The 17,393-nt window shown below is 42.7% G+C and overlaps 1 long non-coding RNA gene across 1 annotated transcript; it reads right to left on the minus strand.

Annotated features, from left to right (window-relative positions):
* Positions 1-15,666: 15,666 nt before the first annotated feature.
* LOC134448609 (uncharacterized) lies at positions 15,667-17,186 on the minus strand. Its single transcript, XR_010034803.1, has 3 exons — positions 16,748-17,186; positions 16,292-16,428; positions 15,667-15,738 (listed from the first exon to the last, which is right to left on the minus strand). It is a non-coding gene; the product is annotated as an uncharacterized LOC134448609 (long non-coding RNA).
* Positions 17,187-17,393: the final 207 nt, after the last annotated feature.

The raw sequence follows: 17,393 nt of genomic DNA on the forward strand, positions 1-17,393 counted from the left end.
CACAGGGGAAACAACAAATATTTTCTGTTGTACCACTCACTTTGAAATGATCGGGTAGTTATAATCCTCTGACCGGTCACCTGCAGTAAACCCTTCAGCTCTGTCGGTCCTCCATTCTTTATCACATATTTTCCCCTTGGAAATCCAACTTTGAGAATGCTCTTAGTTTCGTTATGAAATCCACTTGTAGCAGTCAAAGTGAACAAGCTAGCCAACAACACCGACTGACTGTATTGTGAACTTCAGATTCGCTATGACGTAACTGTCCAGCAAGACTCAACACCAGAAGGAGTCTGCGGCCAGGCTACTGCTCGCCTCACCATTGTATCTTTCAGTGGGCGTTATGCAAAAGCGTCCAGAGTAAAGAAATGATAATCACACGTAGAAAATATTTTAAAAATATCAGGAAATGAGGGCACACCATACATACTTCTATTAAGTGTATAAAAACGTTTAATACAATATTACCAGGTTGCATTCACAGAACGAGCAACATGGCGCATGCGCTCAAACTTGTTAACGAGGGATTGCGCAAATTCAGCGTATTCGGAGCAATTTGACATGAAATGGGCAAATATTACGATTTTGGCCACGGAAATGATTGAAAATGAGTGAAACTGTTTAAATACTGCTCAAATGGTAGTTATGGTGCAGATGCTCGAAAACAATAGCTGTTATTGTTACTATTATTCACATTTACTGCATCTCATCATTCTCATCTGGAGCTGGGGAGGCCGTGCCTCCCCTGCCGTATTGGAGTGCACGTGCCTGGTTTGTTTGTTAGCTGCTAACTAATAGCTGTAGCATTTCCCATCGGCACGTCAAGCAACTGGGTGAATTGACGCTTTTGACCCGAAGACGAAACATGTAGGGAGCTACCTGCTCATGGACTTCAGCGCAGGATGTCTCAGAAGGGTGAGTTTGAAATGTTATGTCTGGAATTTCATTTGTTGGGTGGGTCCGAAAGCCCTTTTGCTAGCCAGTGACTGGCTGGTAATTATTATAGCAGCAATATTTTGCATAGACGTCCTTGCTTGAAAGTGAACATCAAAAACAAACAATATTCTTTTTTATTTAGCCTACAGTAGGCCTACGTATAAGTAGTCTAGACAACCTCATTTGCTTGGTGTGCAGTGCATGTTACTGACATCGCGACTCCACAGTCTCTAAACCCAGCAACTTTCTCAGTTTGGAATGGATGGATAGTATGTTGAACTAGTTCTATGTAGATATTAGGCTATGCCTACGTCCTTCATTTCTAACATGTATATGCTACTACACCAATACGTGTAAAAACAATGTGTTATTATTGAACGAGGCGGGCAATTTTCAGAGCATTAGCCTATAGTAGACTGTTTAACTTTACCCCCTTCAAACATCGTTCTGTTTCGGATTATTCGGATATGATGCTTATCCCGCATGTGATCACCACTACTGCTGTAAACACTATTGACCAGTCTGTTTGGGGAAAATAGGTGCGCTAACTTCTGCACTGGAAAATAGTCAGCATTCCCTTTTCCATGTATTCTGGCTTGTGTGCATTGGTGAAATGATCGAGCTGATCTGTTGACATCACATTTACCCATGAGTTGCCACCAAAGTTTTTCCATTGTGAAATGTGTATGCCTCATCCTATGTTTACCCGAGGAACCAAACACGATCATAAAACTGCCATTATGTTTTGGAAATAAGCTTAGATGCTAGCGTGGAAACGAATACAATGGTCAATGCCCACAGAAAGAGAGACCTGTGAATAAGGTGAAGGATTTACCATCTCTAATCTTTATAGAATAGGAGATGTGCTGGGAGAGCCAAGATGCACACTTGATTCAATTTATACAAGTAATAGTGAGTAACTACTTGTATACTATTTGGGGGCACCTGTGGCCTAGTGGTTAGAGAGTTGGTCTTTCATTCAAGGAGTTGCTGGTTCAAATTCCCCCTGACCTCTCCCTCCAGGCTGAAGTCCCCTTGAGCAAGGCACCTAACCACACATTGCTCCAGGGACTGTAACCAATACCCTGAAAAATAATAGTTGTGCGTCGCTTTGAATAAATGAAAGTGTCAGATAAGTGTCATAATCAATAATATATTTCGGGATCACACACACCCACATAAGCTGTTAATTCAATTATGCAGACAGTGTAAAGACAGTGTGTGAATATTTATTTATGACAGCATCTAGAGTATTCCATAGGAACATGGGGATATTTATGGAATACAAATATTGTAGTGAAAGAATTACGTCATTAACAATCTCTGCAACTGTCTTTTCAATTTTTCAGCCGCTTCAAGTATTTGTCCAACAGTGATTCCTGTGTTGACTTGCATATCCATGCTGAGTTCCTTGATGACGAAGGACACTACACCAGGGATTCAGACTGCAGTACACGTGAACCTCAACACAAGGCTGGCGGTGACCTCCTCTTTATCTGGCTGGCTCGTCTGTGAACGGCACCAACGCCAACATTGCCTCAGTGTGTGTCGCAGGGTTCCCAAAGACCTTGTCCAGAATGAGGTCCACCAGGACATGAACCTTGACACAAAAAAACACACATATTGTTTAGAATTCTAATGATCTTATTTTATGGACTTAACGTGATATTAAAGTAACACCAGTAAAAATGTTATGTCAAAATGAGTTGAAATGAATTCTTTTGAAATCTTATCAATACAAAGGTTGTCATTATCTTTTTATGGTTGATGCACTATCCCTTCTTGGTCTTTGCGATTTTGAAGAAAGGTAGACTTCCTGCAGGTAGCCGTAGGGGCGGTAGTTGGTTTGAATTTTCATTGTGGATAGCCGTCTGTAAGTACAACAAACAATGTGTGAACAGTGTCCCAGTGATTAGTCATTGGAAAGGATTTGAAGAGCTCCAAAATACAGCAAAAGCCATTTTATACAATTGCCATGAATTGTATAGTTCATAATAGTTATAATTTCATCAAGTCAAGTATCATCCGCAACCTCATGTGTGTGTAAATTATACATTTTCTGGTAGAGCAAATATAGAAATTACATTCACAGAAAACATTGTGTTTTCAGGGGGCCTAGTTAAGGGATCCACTCCATTATCCAAACTCATGTCCACCACATGTGCTTGTGGCCTGATTCCCACCATCCATGGAGAAAATAATACAGGTTCCCTGTTATGCTGTCAGCCTAGGCACAACAACTTTTGGGGGACTTTTCCCTATCCCGATTACAAATGAGAATATGACATTTGAATTGGGCTTTTGTGAGATATTCCAATTAAACATCTATCATCAAAGTATTTTGCAATGTCATCACAAGGGAGAACAGGAGTTTAGATAGTGGAAAGAACTATGATGATAGGCGTTTCTTGCCATTTAAAGCAAGATAAGCCCTGCTAAATAATGAAATTTCAGGCACCAACTTTCAAGAACAACAATCTTCTCACATGCAGCATTCTAATGAAGTGGAAGTCAACATTCTTAGTGGCAATTCTGAGGATGACTGAATGAAAAGGCTGGTACTCTGAGGTCTCGTGGTGGGGCTGAGCTTTGCAACATCATTATGCTTCTTTTTACTTGTCATGACATGAGTTTCTGTAGATGAGAATTGCTAAATCATTAGAAGAATACTGCACACCGCTTAAAACAATGATCCAAAACAAGGCTCTCCAACTATACAAGACAAGTGAGTGAGTGAATCAGAACAGACAGAAATGGCATGGAAACAATTGTCAGTAAACCAAAATGTTGAAGGCCTATAAGATGCTGTCATCTTCCCCAGGTATTGGAATGGCCGTCACTGTCATTTCTGATGTGGCTCAGTAGACATAGTCATGGTGTTGTCATATTTCTGATTCCAATCAATGACTGCACCATACCCTGATACAGTTAATGTTTTGTCCTGTAACAATATCGTGGAATAACATAATGTTACACAACAAAGGAAAAAGGAAGTAACCGTTTTGAAGCTACACAACAGTATTGGAAGTGGCAGCTACAGTAGGCTACGTACATTTACTCCATGACTGGGGCGGCGGCAATGTCTTCAAGGATAACTGGTGTGGCTGTAGTCCAGGTGGCAATGCGGTCTGTCTGGCAGGCAGCATCCATGACCCATATGTCTGAACGTGTACACTTGATGTGGTGGCCTGTGAAGACAACAACCATAGAGGTAGAAAATAACAATAGAGGTGACCCCGCCCCCCTTTTTACGGCAGTCTGTATCGGCCATTATCTGTAGGTAGATCAGAGAAATGGAAATTAACGGAGAACAAGGCTCACCTCTGTCGAAAATGTCCATCAACACACTATACAAGGACAATAGTTGAAGTGTGTTGCTAACTATGTTCATAAAAGATATTATTTGATTTTTAAATGTATTTTATCGACTCATATGATTTAAGTAGATATTTAGCCTGACATTTCAAATCTGGTCTTTGATTAATGTGTTAATTAGTCCCTCCAGGAATTCGCGATGTTGCGATTTGAAACTTTTTCGTAACTTCAATGAATCCCCGCGAATTCTGCGCGACAGCGCAACTTTAACCAATCACCGCGATTTCATGTCCGTAACGTGTTGCGCTAAACATGTTGCCATACGTAAACATGTAACGTGTTGCCATAAACATGTTACTATCTGGGAATGGTCCTTGTGAAAGAACATGGTTTGCTGAAACAAATAAGGCATTAAGGGTGGTAAACTGTAATCTATTATCTATTGCTGTAATCTATTGTACATCATGGGAGCACTGAGCTAGACTATGGGTGTGACATCGGGAGCACAGAAAAAATGGCTATTATCTATTCTATCTATTCTATAGGGTGCCTCAATACGGTAGAGTTTGGCAGTCTGAGCTACAGCAGAGAACACCTCTACAATAACATCTAGCTGTCCAAGTTATCAAAGAAGCGTTTGTAGTGTAAAATTAATCACTCATCACTTATATTGTCTTGGGCCGATTCAAAACTTAGTGCGTGAACATGTTGTGAGGAGGCTGTGAGACTAGTGGTGGGGTCGCCACCTGTTAGGAAGCGCATGGACAGCGCTGTTTTTCCCTCCCCTTGCTGGAGCTTGTGGATTGTCAATGGAAGGAGAGAAATAAGCGTGCGTGCTGGACTTTGCTATTCCCACGGCAAGATGACTAGGCTACTTTCACAGACTTGCTGTAGGCCTATAGCCAATAGTTATTAAATAGCCTAAATACTTAGAGTTAAATTGCATTTTAGTAGGCAAAAGTGACAACGATAGCAAAATCAAATACCTCAACAGCCGAGGTTGCAACGTCCAGGCTCTCCTGCTTTTAACACTCGGAAATACAAATAGGCCTAGGCTATTCAACTAAAACTAAGGAATAGACTGGTGTCACGGGGGTGACTTTGAGTGAGGACTTTGTAAATTAGAATGGGGAAGTAAACATTGGGAAAACACGATTATGGGGTCAATTAAAGTAAACGGCTACAGGTGGGAATAGGAAATTGGTGTGGTGATTGGTGACTTTGGATTGTGGGAGTGTTTATATGCGGAGACGCGAAGTTGGACGGGAGCGCGGAGGGAGAGGGAGAGCAGCCACGAGAGAAGAGGGGGGCCTCGGAGGAGAGATGCGGCCGTGCCAGAGGGACAGGTGTAGAGGTGGAGAGAACGTTCAACTCCGGTAGCCGGAGAAGAGGACCAGGCCGGAAGAAGACACTGGTGATCCTATGGATCTGCGTGCAGACGGCTCAGCAGCTCGACGGAGGGAGCGCGACTGGCATTGTGCCTGGTGTGAAAGTCCGCGACCAGAGCTAGAGTGGAAGTGCTGCTTCGGAGGACGACCGGGGGGTTAGGACGCTCCCCCCGTCCAAAAGTTAAGTGTCTGCCTGGTACCCCGCACTACGTTAGAAATTCACCTCCTGTCCGTGCGCGCCATCGCCGCATTCTCTCTCTCTTGCTCTCGCCCCTCCCTCTCTCTCTCTCTCCAAACCCAGCAGTTGTACTTGGACTCACGTTTAATATCGCTGGCCTACCCAGGTGAATCGCAGCACACATTGTTTGCAGTGAGCTGTGCCGTGTGCGAGTGCTGTGTAACTTCACCCCTAATGTTTAACCTAGACTAGCGATTGCAGTGTTGTAAATCACGTATGGAATAAATGCAGCGATTACCTGCGTAGCCTACTTAATTATGGAAGTGAGTGTCATTTGGACTGCCTATGGAAACAAGCCTACTGTCACCAAGCTCTTCCTGTCTCCCCAGCCTCGCAATGGATGGACACCTGGCCACCGCTCCTCCGCCTCCTTTGGAACTGATGACTGTGGGGGGGAATCTCTAAGGAATGGACATGGGACTGGGTTTGGGATTTCGGACTTTTATAGACTTGGGGTGCCCCGGGACTCTTTTAGATTTCTGTTAGTTAATAAATATTAACAGTGTACTCTCCAGGGTATTTGGTAACAAGGAGAGGTGTCGCTAGAAAATGCGCACTTTCTCACCTGCGACATTTGGCGTAGTGCGGCAGGTTTACCCTGGATTGAGCGCTGTGTGCCCCAAATGCGTCAAACAAGGATCTAATGAGTGATTGTACGGTCATGTCAGTCAGCCCCCCCCCCCCCCCCCATTTTTTTTTAATAACGGGAGTTCCGACGACGAATGGCAAGTGGGTGGAAAGACCAATGTTCAAACGGAACAAAAAAATGGAGAGGATGGATCTCCTCCTCTGGTTCTCGGGACGAGAACCGATTGGTCGGGGAGGGTGTCACGGGGGTGACTTTGAGTGAGGACTTTGTAGATTAGAATGGGGAAGTAAACATTGGGAAAACACGATTATGGGGTCAATTAAAGTAAACGGCTACAGGTGGGAATAGGAAATGGGTGTGGTAGGTGATTGGTGACTTTGGGTTGTGGGAGTGTTTATATGCGGAGACGCGAAGTTGGACGCGAGCGCGGAGGGAGAGGGAGAGCAGCCACGAGAGAAGAGGGGGGGCCTCGGAGGAGAGATGCGGCCGTGCCAGAGGGACAGGTGTAGAGGTGGAGAGAACGTTCAACTCCGGTAGCCGGAGAAGAGGACCAGGCCGGAAGAAGACACTGGTGATCACAGACATCATATAGGAAGACTAGATGCGTCGTCCGCGTTCCCGTCATGCAAGTCGAACGTCCGCGCATGGCGGCCATGTTAAAGCAGCCTTCTGGCTCAACCAGTTGCAGTGAGTTTTGGGTGTTGTATACTCTTCAGATGGCCATAATTCCCTCAAATTTATATCGATTTTCGAAAGGGTTGTTTTTTTATACAGTATAAAAAATTCCAAACGAAAGTATATGTTGATACTGCATAGTGATGAATATTCACAATATTATTATATTATATTACATTATATTATTATGTGCATAGGTCTAAAATCATGTATAATATAGTTCAGTAGGCTTATTCATGTAATTAAATAGATCCCATAAACAAATGCACAACGTAATATTTTATATTTTCAGTAAAATAACAAATAAACGTTCACTTGTAGTATATGCTTTGGTTTCGACAGCTCCACCTTGTGTTCAAAATGAGTCGTGACGCTAAAGCCATCCAGATAGAATGAACTTGTTGCGCTGTAGGCCTACATCTCTCTTCCAGTACGTCATCTCTGTCGTCTTTAATTTGGTGCAATGAATATATCCATGCCGTCAACGTAATGCACAGCAATGGTTAAAATGTGTATTTGCTGTAGGTCTATCTAAATGTTTGGACAATAGGCTAAGTGGGATGCATCTCTTGGGCGTTTTACCCCAGTCTACACTTAAGTAAGGAGCCCTACCATTTATAAACACGTGTCAATATTTCAGCGAAGCAACAGAATACATTTTTAAGTATCCCAACGTTTCAACTCTTCAGTTTACTTCAGGTGTAACGGAGGGTCTGTGGAGAGTTTAGGCTGCTCTAATATGGCCGACCTGTGCGGACGTGCTTGAAATACGCGATGACGTATCTAGTCTTCATATATGATGTCTGTGATGGTGATCCTATGGATCTGCGTGCAGACGGCTCAGCAGCTCGACGGAGGGAGCGCGACTGGCATTGTGCCTGGTGTGAAAGTCCGCGACCAGAGCTAGAGTGGAAGTGCTGCTTCGGAGGACGACCGGGGGGTTAGGACGCTCCCCCCGTCCAAAAGTTAAGTGTCTGCCTGGTACCCCGCACTACGTTAGAAACTCACCTCCTGTCCGTGCGCGCCATCGCCGCATTCTCTCTCTCTTGCTCTCGCCCCTCCCTCTCTCTCTCTCTCTCTCTCCAAACCCAGCAGTTGTACTTGGACTCACGTTTAATATCGCTGGCCTACCCAGGTGAATCGCAGCACACATTGTTTGCAGTGAGCTGTGCCGTGTGCGAGTGCTGTGTAACTTCACCCCTAATGTTTAACCTAGACTAGCGATTGCAGTGTTGTAAATCACGTATGGAATAAATGCAGCGATTACCTGCGTAGCCTACTTAATTATGGAAGTGAGTGTCATTTGGACTGCCTATGGAAACAAGCCTACTGTCACCAAGCTCTTCCTGTCTCCCCAGCCTCGCAATGGATGGACACCTGGCCACCGCTCCTCCGCCTCCTTTGGAACTGATGACTGTGGGGGGGAATCTCTAAGGAATGGACATGGGACTGGGTTTGGGATTTCGGACTTTTATAGACTTGGGGTGCCCCGGGACTCTTTTAGATTTCTGTTAGTTAATAAATATTATTTTAAAACTCAATCTTTGTGTATTGGCGTATTTGTGGTGCACAGTGTACTCTCCAGGGTATTTGGTAACAAGGAGAGGTGTCGCTAGAAAATGCGCACTTTCCGACCTGCGACACTACAACACATTTATTTAGGCCAATTGATCTATTAGGCCCTACCTCCAACACCAGGTATCAATCAAGACCTACGCACACCCTTGCAATCTCTATCTCGCATAACATTTAAACTTCACAATAAGATAGCCCTGATGTCCTTATAAATGTTTCGATTCAAGTCATCGAACAACAAGCAGTGATGTTCGGGGTGCATAGCTTGTTTATAGCCTGCGCAAGCATCGCGGGCAGCAGTGCTTGCGCTTTAGAGTGATTCTCTAATTCGCCTACACTTTTAAGTCTGTGGATTTTATTTGGCAATTCCACTAACTATTAACTGCATCCAATGATGTTTTGGACATTAGAAAACATTTATCTTTCATATAATACAGAAAGTGTAGACATAGCATTATTTCCCTCAGCAAGAATGAATATTTAATACTGGTTTTGGGCGTTTTCATGCCGTCCTGTTTTCCAAATGTCAGATTCAGTCTTCATATTAGCATGTAAAGAAACTTGTTTTGCCCAAGACGATTGCAAATGTTGATTCACAGTAATCATCACAATATGAAAAAACTGTCAGAAAGACCACTGTCCTTTCCATTATACATGAAATTTGCCATTTTGTGTGTGTCCACGAAAACTGTGTTAACCGTGTCACGGTCTGAAACCTCCTCCATAAATCAGTATGGTTTGGTCTTAGGCCATACGAATAACATCACGTGATGTCATAACCTCTTTGGCAGGATACAGGAAGACTTTTTGGTAAATTTTGAGCTCCATCCTTCCATAATTTAATCCATTCTTTTTCATGTTCTCATACCGGGAAAATTGCCTGTCAACTGTGTTATCAACATATTCATAAGAATCTGAATTAGAAATCACATGTAGAAAAACACAGATAAAGCATACAGATACATGAATTGATTAAGGTGTTGTGGTGGAACTTCTGAGGTCCTCAGTTAGCACAACACCATAAAGATGGCTGAAATGTCAACGGTGTTACCGTCAATGGTGTTACAATTAAGTATGACAGTCAGGGTAACCAGATGAGGCTGATGATTTCCAGCCCAAAAAATGATTAAAATCCGCCCTAAAAACCCGCCCAATTCTATTGATTTATATGGCATTGGGAAGGTTTTTCTGATACTGTAGATGCCATTTTTACCCGCACACGGACATCCCAAGTAGCCCAATTGGGCGGGAAACAGCCCAATCTGGCAACACTGATGACAGTTGAGGAGGAGTATGTTTTTGCCAATTTATATCCACATTGACAGACAAACAAACAAAATAATTTGTGTTCTAGGGAGATGGGTTTGTCTGCTCTGTTTTTTCTCCTAAAAAAGTGCCGACTTGTTCCCCTGCACTGTTGACCGTAACACAGTTGAGTAACACGGTTGACTGTTTTGAAAGTGTTTTTGCGCTATTGATCCCTTATGTGTTGGAAAAATCCTATGAACATACACAAGGGATTATCTCTGGAGAAGGAAGTCTTGTGTAAGGAGGGTGACTATATTCAAATCAGACGTTACAGGGATTTATGATGAAAAATGTGTCAGTCTGTATCATAGTGACTCATAAAATCCTACTTATGAAGCTCAACAATCACATTTTCTATATCAGTTGCACAGATTAATGACAACATTACTGCTAAGGGACATAAGCACTTTCAAACATATATTGTTTCAACTCTGTAGTATTTTTATATATGTTTGAAATGACATAGTATTTGTCCATAACACTGTTGACAAAATAATTAAGCAAATGTTCGCTTTCATTAGAGTATTTATCAAATGATTTAAGATTAAGCTTGGCAATTTGTTTGTTTGGAAACTTAAATATATACACTATGTAAACATCTAGGTCATTTAGTTGAAAAAAAATACTGATAATTGACATTTTGCTTTTGCCAAAAGCGTAGGGGAATCGTAGAATCACTCTTTAGTTTCTTCATTTTTTCACAATAGCCCTGAAGTATTCCTCATCTCGCGCCTTGACCAATTATTAGACATAGTCGGTTGTCTCTTTGCAAGACTGTCTTGAACAGACATGAATATAAATTATTTTCCTTGCGAACCATTCACCATAGGCAACCGCTCAGTAGAGCTCTTTTGATGAATGCAAGACCAACAGTTCTCTGCTAATAACCTATCAATGGTTTGGGGATGAAGTAACCACTCGCCTATTTTCGATTGCATGCTGGATGACAAAAAACATGTAGGCTATAAACGTGGCTTTTTTGTATTGATTGTAAAACTCAACCGATGGTGGTCAATGCAAAGAATGTTACCGATAGGCTACCCTTTCTAGACTGAGAAGCGCGAGCTTCCCATGCATTTTAAGTGCGTTGAGTTGAGGTGCATATCAGCCCTGCATATCAGGCCATTGCCTATGGAAACATCATTGGTTGGGGCAAACTAAAAGCAGAGCGTTAAACGTTAAACCCGCAATGGGGAAAATGTGCGTTACTCGCAAGGCTGGAATATTTAGACAGCTTATTTACACAGCTTATGAGGTTACTACCTAGGCTACCAAGGCTACCTCAAAAATACCAAAACGACCACTGAAAATAATATGAAAACACCAGAGGACTGGAATGTGGCAGTGTCCTTTACTTTCAAGCGTGGTGTAGGCCTAACACATTACAAATCGCACAAACAAAAATCGCACCTTTCACTTCATGCCGCAACAAAATCGCAACAACACAGTAAGAAACTCTGCAACTTTTATCGTGATTTTCTGGAAATCCTCGTGCACCATCTGGCAATTCATACCGGGATTTTTTGAGAAAATGCCCACGATTTCCTGGTGGGACTGTTCATATTCACACAGTTTTAGTCAATTTTTTAACAGGGGTGGGTGGGTTCTCCATTGACTTGCATTGCCTGAAGGTACCTACACTACCTACGGAAGTTGGGAAGCTCCACCTGCCATTTCCCAGTGCTGTCGCAAATTGTGTCCTCTCTAGTGTTATTTTCTACCTCTATGACAAGAACACTCATTGAGATTCAGAAATACATAATGCACCAACATGCACCCCCCCCCCCCCAACATACACACACACACACACACCCATCATGCATGTTCTGCATAGTTAGAAGACTCACTCTTTTGTCCCTCACAGACAGCAACACGTTTGCATTAATATCCTAGCGTTGTTCACAATTTCAAGTGGACACACAAAAGAATTAGGAGAAATCCATGGCATAACATTATGATGAGGTTATTTCACAAATTGCAAGAGGGCAGTGGGTCAATGACTGTGTAGTACTGATACCACAAAATATATTGCTAGCAGCGAGAGTCTGCATGCAATCACTGTAACACTGATGTAACTGTAACCGAGTGGAGGTGCACTGATCAAACCATTTGATTAGATATATTGAAGAGTGACTACGCCAGTCTCATTATAAGGCGAGACAACCTTGGAATTATAATCACACACGCTTTCCCCGACAGGTTCGGAATGAGCTTGAGGACACAGTTGTTGCAATACATTCATTTATTTTATTCTTCTCTTTTGTTATCTGGTACTTCAATATGTAAAACTTATGTTGGGACAGACAGGTGTGGATACACCTCACAGTTCCGTTGGCATACAGACAATAATCATTGATCAAGCTGAGAAGCAAGGTGCAAGCCAGGTACGGCTGAGGGACAATTGTACTGGGTGGCAGATGAACTAGTTATACTATTGGAGAAACCCTCTATATTGTGAAAGCACGGTTCGACACAGCAAACAAAATAACAAAAATGTGGAAAACCAACCAAAATAAATCAAAACAAATCAATAAGTATCATCACTGCACACCATGGTTAGTACAGGGTGTTCACAACACAGAGGTGCCTCAATTATGCTACGCAAATTACAATGCTGTCTCAGACAATTGAACCATGCCAGATGGGCCTACAACTCCAGATCACAGTATCTCAAGATAGGCCAATGCTTCAGTCGCTCAACACAACCCTCAACCTTAACAGAGCTCGAAAGACAGAAAAAAACCAAACAAATAAAAACCCCAGAAAAGACGGTGGTGTCCCCCCCCACCCTCAATGGCATGCCCAGCACGCTGCTAAACGTGCTTTAGACCTCCAAGGGTTACAGGGGCAGCAATAAGGGAATACGGAATAAGAATAAGGGACACGATACCATACACTTATTATTAAAACCATTACATGACATCTTACCTCCAAGGGCATGGCAAGGCAGGTCAGGGGTCAAGCACATCCCCACGTTGAAGCCAGACACAGGAAGAGGCTAAGAAAAAGTAGCACCCATTAGCATTGTAGGCATAAGCCATTTAAAGTTCAAATGTTCAGTGCAAGCAGTCATAGAGAGCCTACCTTCACTTATCAGGTCCAGAGGGTCCACACGCAAGCCACAGCAGCCACGCAAAATATCGGCCAGATGGCTCCAGCAAGCCCAGGTGAGTCAGGGCCTGGCGTCTCGCAGGTGCAACTGCTTAATGAAATGTATACACTAGAAAGGGATGTGCCTTCCTCACTCAGGTTTCCACTGGGTCCTAGTGCCCGCCCTGTCAACCCACAGGTAAGTCATGCAAAATGAATGGAAACCTCTGCACCCATTACCTCCGTCCAAATAGGACCACAGGTCTCACTGGTTACATAACACTTGTGGCGGAATGCACTTCCACCATGTCTCCAATATCTGAGTTTCCATTGACCAGAAGCACTGCACACACAAACACGCACCTGCAGCTACACTGATTGAGGGGGTGTGGCCATAAGCTGGCACCAGTTTTAAGATGCCAGTTTGGCAGTGTTAGCGTGAAGGAGCCCTGAGAAACTAGCCTGATAAACCAGCCTAAATGTATTAGATGCCTTAATTTAGTCTGGCTCCGATGAATGGATAAAACGGAACATTGTTGATGAGCACAACCCGTTGTCTTTCAAACCATGTCTGTGCTAATAGGCCAACGCTCTGACCAATCAGCGCAACTGATTGTGACGTAGTAAGCGCGACAGAAATCTGTGGTGGAGGGAGGGGACTGTAAACAAGGGAAGTAGTGAAGCTGTGAGCAGGACAGTGGATAACTTTAACGTTTTGAGATGGAGTCGGACTTTATGTCGCTTTTGCCAAAAAGACATGCGAGTTGCCGGTGTACTACAACACTATACAAAACTGTTCCAAAGTTCAACTTCAGCTTTGTCGGTTTCAGCGAACGTCTCGCATGCATCGAGGAAGCCCACGGTGTTAAACATACTTGAAAGAGATCTTCCTGTATTTATAGGCCGTCAGGTCACCTCAATTTTCGTTCATTCTCGCTCCACAGCATCCGAACACGATGCCCATAAGATGATGAACTGACCAAAGCTATTGTAGCGCGAGTCTGGGGGGTTACTTAAGTTGTGTACGCATGTTCTATGATTCTGTTCTATGGTTTGGTGGGTGCGAGGCACTGTTGGGGTTCGAATAAGGGGAGCGGGGAGTTCTCTCTGACAGATCTACGTAGCAGCTGTGCTACAGTTGGGTTACTGGTAAGCAGTGTACTTGTTCATTATTTTTATGTGGCGTGGCTGTGGCCAACTGTCTCCATTAAACGGACACTTCTGTCTACATCCTGTGTGTTCCCTGGCTACCAAACGCTACACTATGTTTCACTTCAGAGAGGTTCGGATCGTGAAAACATCCAAGGGTATAGACGTTTACAGAAGAATATTTTCCTTAGCTGAATGAGGAGACACGATACACCACGTGACCGCGCTCAACCAATCACGTTGCCGATTTGGACAGCTATCAGTCCTCTTGCGTTCCACAAATTGTACTAAAATAAGGTTTTTAAAATATATATCTCTCTAAGGAAGACAGATTGATTCTTAACAGTTAAGAATGACCGTGATTAATTTCTATCTTGAAGAACAATAATGCATGAGGGTGCCAAAGGCAAAGACATTAGCCCAAATAGAAATAGGCCTACAATATCAATAATATCCAAGATCAATAATGATCGTTCATATAGGCTATACAAAGTGGTCCAACTGTTAAACTGTGCTTCAAAAGGCAATGCAAGTTACCTTTCATGATATATACATTTTTTTTTTTAAAAAATAAATGGAAACAATTCCAATTTTCAGTGATATTCATTCATGCATTTAAAGTGGGATAAATGGATCCTAACATTATCAAACACAAGCAGGTAATTGGAGTGCTTCTGGGTCTTCACCTTTTTTCCTTGGTGCTCATCAGTGTAGGGGCTGTCAAACTTGGTCCAGGAAGACAGATGCTGAGGCATTGTAGCCAAATAAAAAAGGGAAAAAAAATGCAACCTTGAGTGCCTCGGCATCCGTCTTCCTGGATTCCTAACAGTGCTTCATTTATAACAAAACAATAATGCAAGTGGTGGTAGATCCCTTTTTAATCAATAATGGAAGCAATTATAATTATCAATATAATGAACATGCAGTTATTCATGTGGTAATTTATCCATTACTAGATACACAACACATACAAAGTCATAAGTATATGCTTCAATAGACTGGCCTAAATGCATGGTTGTACCTAAACAGGAGGACTAGGGCATCGGTCTACAACCCTTGTATTGGTGGTACGGAAGATGGAGGCAAGGCAAACAATTACAGACTGCACTTTTAATGTATGCCATGGAAATGTTGACAAAATGATCCACTGTTGGCTCCTTAGTGGCACCTAGAATCCAGCTGACTAAATTATTAAGTACAAGAGGAACAGCTGTTTGTGCTTTACTGAACGTCTGTAGTCTTCTGCAGTGGGAGGCCATGGGAACAACGTTGTCCTTTTTCAGTGTTACTATCTGTCTGGCTCATTTTGCTGGACTGTCACAATCTGTTTCCACACCTAAGGGTAACATGTCGAAGACCATATCTGTTGACAAAGTCTGAGCAGCAAACAACAATTCAGGCACAGTATTACAAGTGGTGGGGGTGAATAACACAAGATGCCGGCGGTCATGTCGGAGTCTCCTCTTCAATGTATCCTGTCAATAACAACAAATCAAACAGAAAAATTCATGAGTCATGAATACCGGCAAAGGGGGGCTTGATATTGTAGTTTGTTAACATGGTGGGCAGTGTGGCATAATGATTAGTGAGGTGGTCTTAAGATCAGACTAGGGTTGCTGACTCAAATCTCTGACCACTGCATACACCTCCATCCATGCCTAAAGTGCCCTTGAGCAAGGCACCTATCCCAACATTGCTTTAAGGAAGGTAAACTATACTCTTTAAATTACTGTAAGCATTACTGTAGCATCACACTGCCATAAGACTTCTGCCTTCCTACTACAAAATAATACAGGTGGCAAGATGAATGGTCACACACATGTATGAAATTTGCCTTTATTTCGACAAATAATAAATTGCCTTGCAAACACCTGTAGCTTGAAACAGACAACAACTCCACTTGACTGAACCAGGCCAATATGTATTCCTCAATTTGTCTCATTACTTAGAAAATAATATATTATAAAGTACATGTGTGTTGGGCACACCCTTGTATGTGTATTTGTGTGAAGTTAAGATATGACTTACTGTTGATTCTCTGCTCTGGCAGGATCCCTCAAAACCTGGTATTCCGTGGGTAGCAACTTTTGGGTAACTGCACCTCGAGATCCACACAGTCAATGTCCTTGATATGAAGGTCCTGTGTAGGTCCTTTACTTCAGGAGCTTGCACAAAAGAAAAAAAAAAGAATGTAGCTGGCAGACAAACAGTAGCCTATATTTTCGCTGGTGAACTGGTACAGTTGCATATTGTTAAGATCAAGCACACAGACATGATCCTCATTAACATTCACACTACCTATTACAATCAGTGTGTTAACTTGTGACAACAGATTGTAGGCCTAATAGACTGCTGGATATTGTTAACACAGACCCCCCTCAATAACTCAGATGGGGTGGGGAACAGTCCTTAACTCAAACACAACATTTGGCTATGATAAAGTACAACCAAGACATCTTTCCACAGATGATAGAACTAGCTTACCTGTCTGTGTGTCTTTGATGAAACCTTTTTGTCTGTCAGATGTGTTCTCCTAGCTTGCCAAAACAATACCTGAAGGCCTTCCCTTTGTCACGTTTCCCCCTGTGGAAAATCAGTACGTTATTCTTCAATCACAAAGCAATTAAGTCCATATAAACTAGCTTCTTAGTGTTATTTCCACATCAACGGAACAATTAATTCAACATAATTGAGCAAGTGCGTTGTGAGAGATCATCGTGGGGCTCGATTGACTGGGGATGGTTTCTCGGAATGCTCACCGCACTGAAGTGTTTGAGAATACAATCACGCACAAGAATGAGTCTCAGAAGTGTTTTCGTTGGTTTACTCGGTGTATTAACTGTCTGAATACACGGTATCAGTGTGATTCTAGTGTAGATCACTCCACCGGTATGGCACTATTAGCTCCATAACATCGATGTTATTTTAGTGCGACGCCATGCTGGCCTCGTCGAAGTGCAGTACTAATTTCCAAAGTGTAAAATTTAACCTCTAGCCGCCGTGCACAGCCGTTTATCTGTCATCCCCAGTCAATCAGCCCCACATTCATCTCGCACAACGTCCATGTAAACTTCAATCTAACGACCACAGACTTTGTTTAGATAGTCAACATTAAAGACTGTAAACTGAG

The sequence above is a fragment of the Engraulis encrasicolus genome, chromosome 5, assembly GCF_034702125.1.
Source record: "Engraulis encrasicolus isolate BLACKSEA-1 chromosome 5, IST_EnEncr_1.0, whole genome shotgun sequence".
NCBI classification, from domain to species: Eukaryota; Metazoa; Chordata; class Actinopteri; order Clupeiformes; family Engraulidae; genus Engraulis; species Engraulis encrasicolus.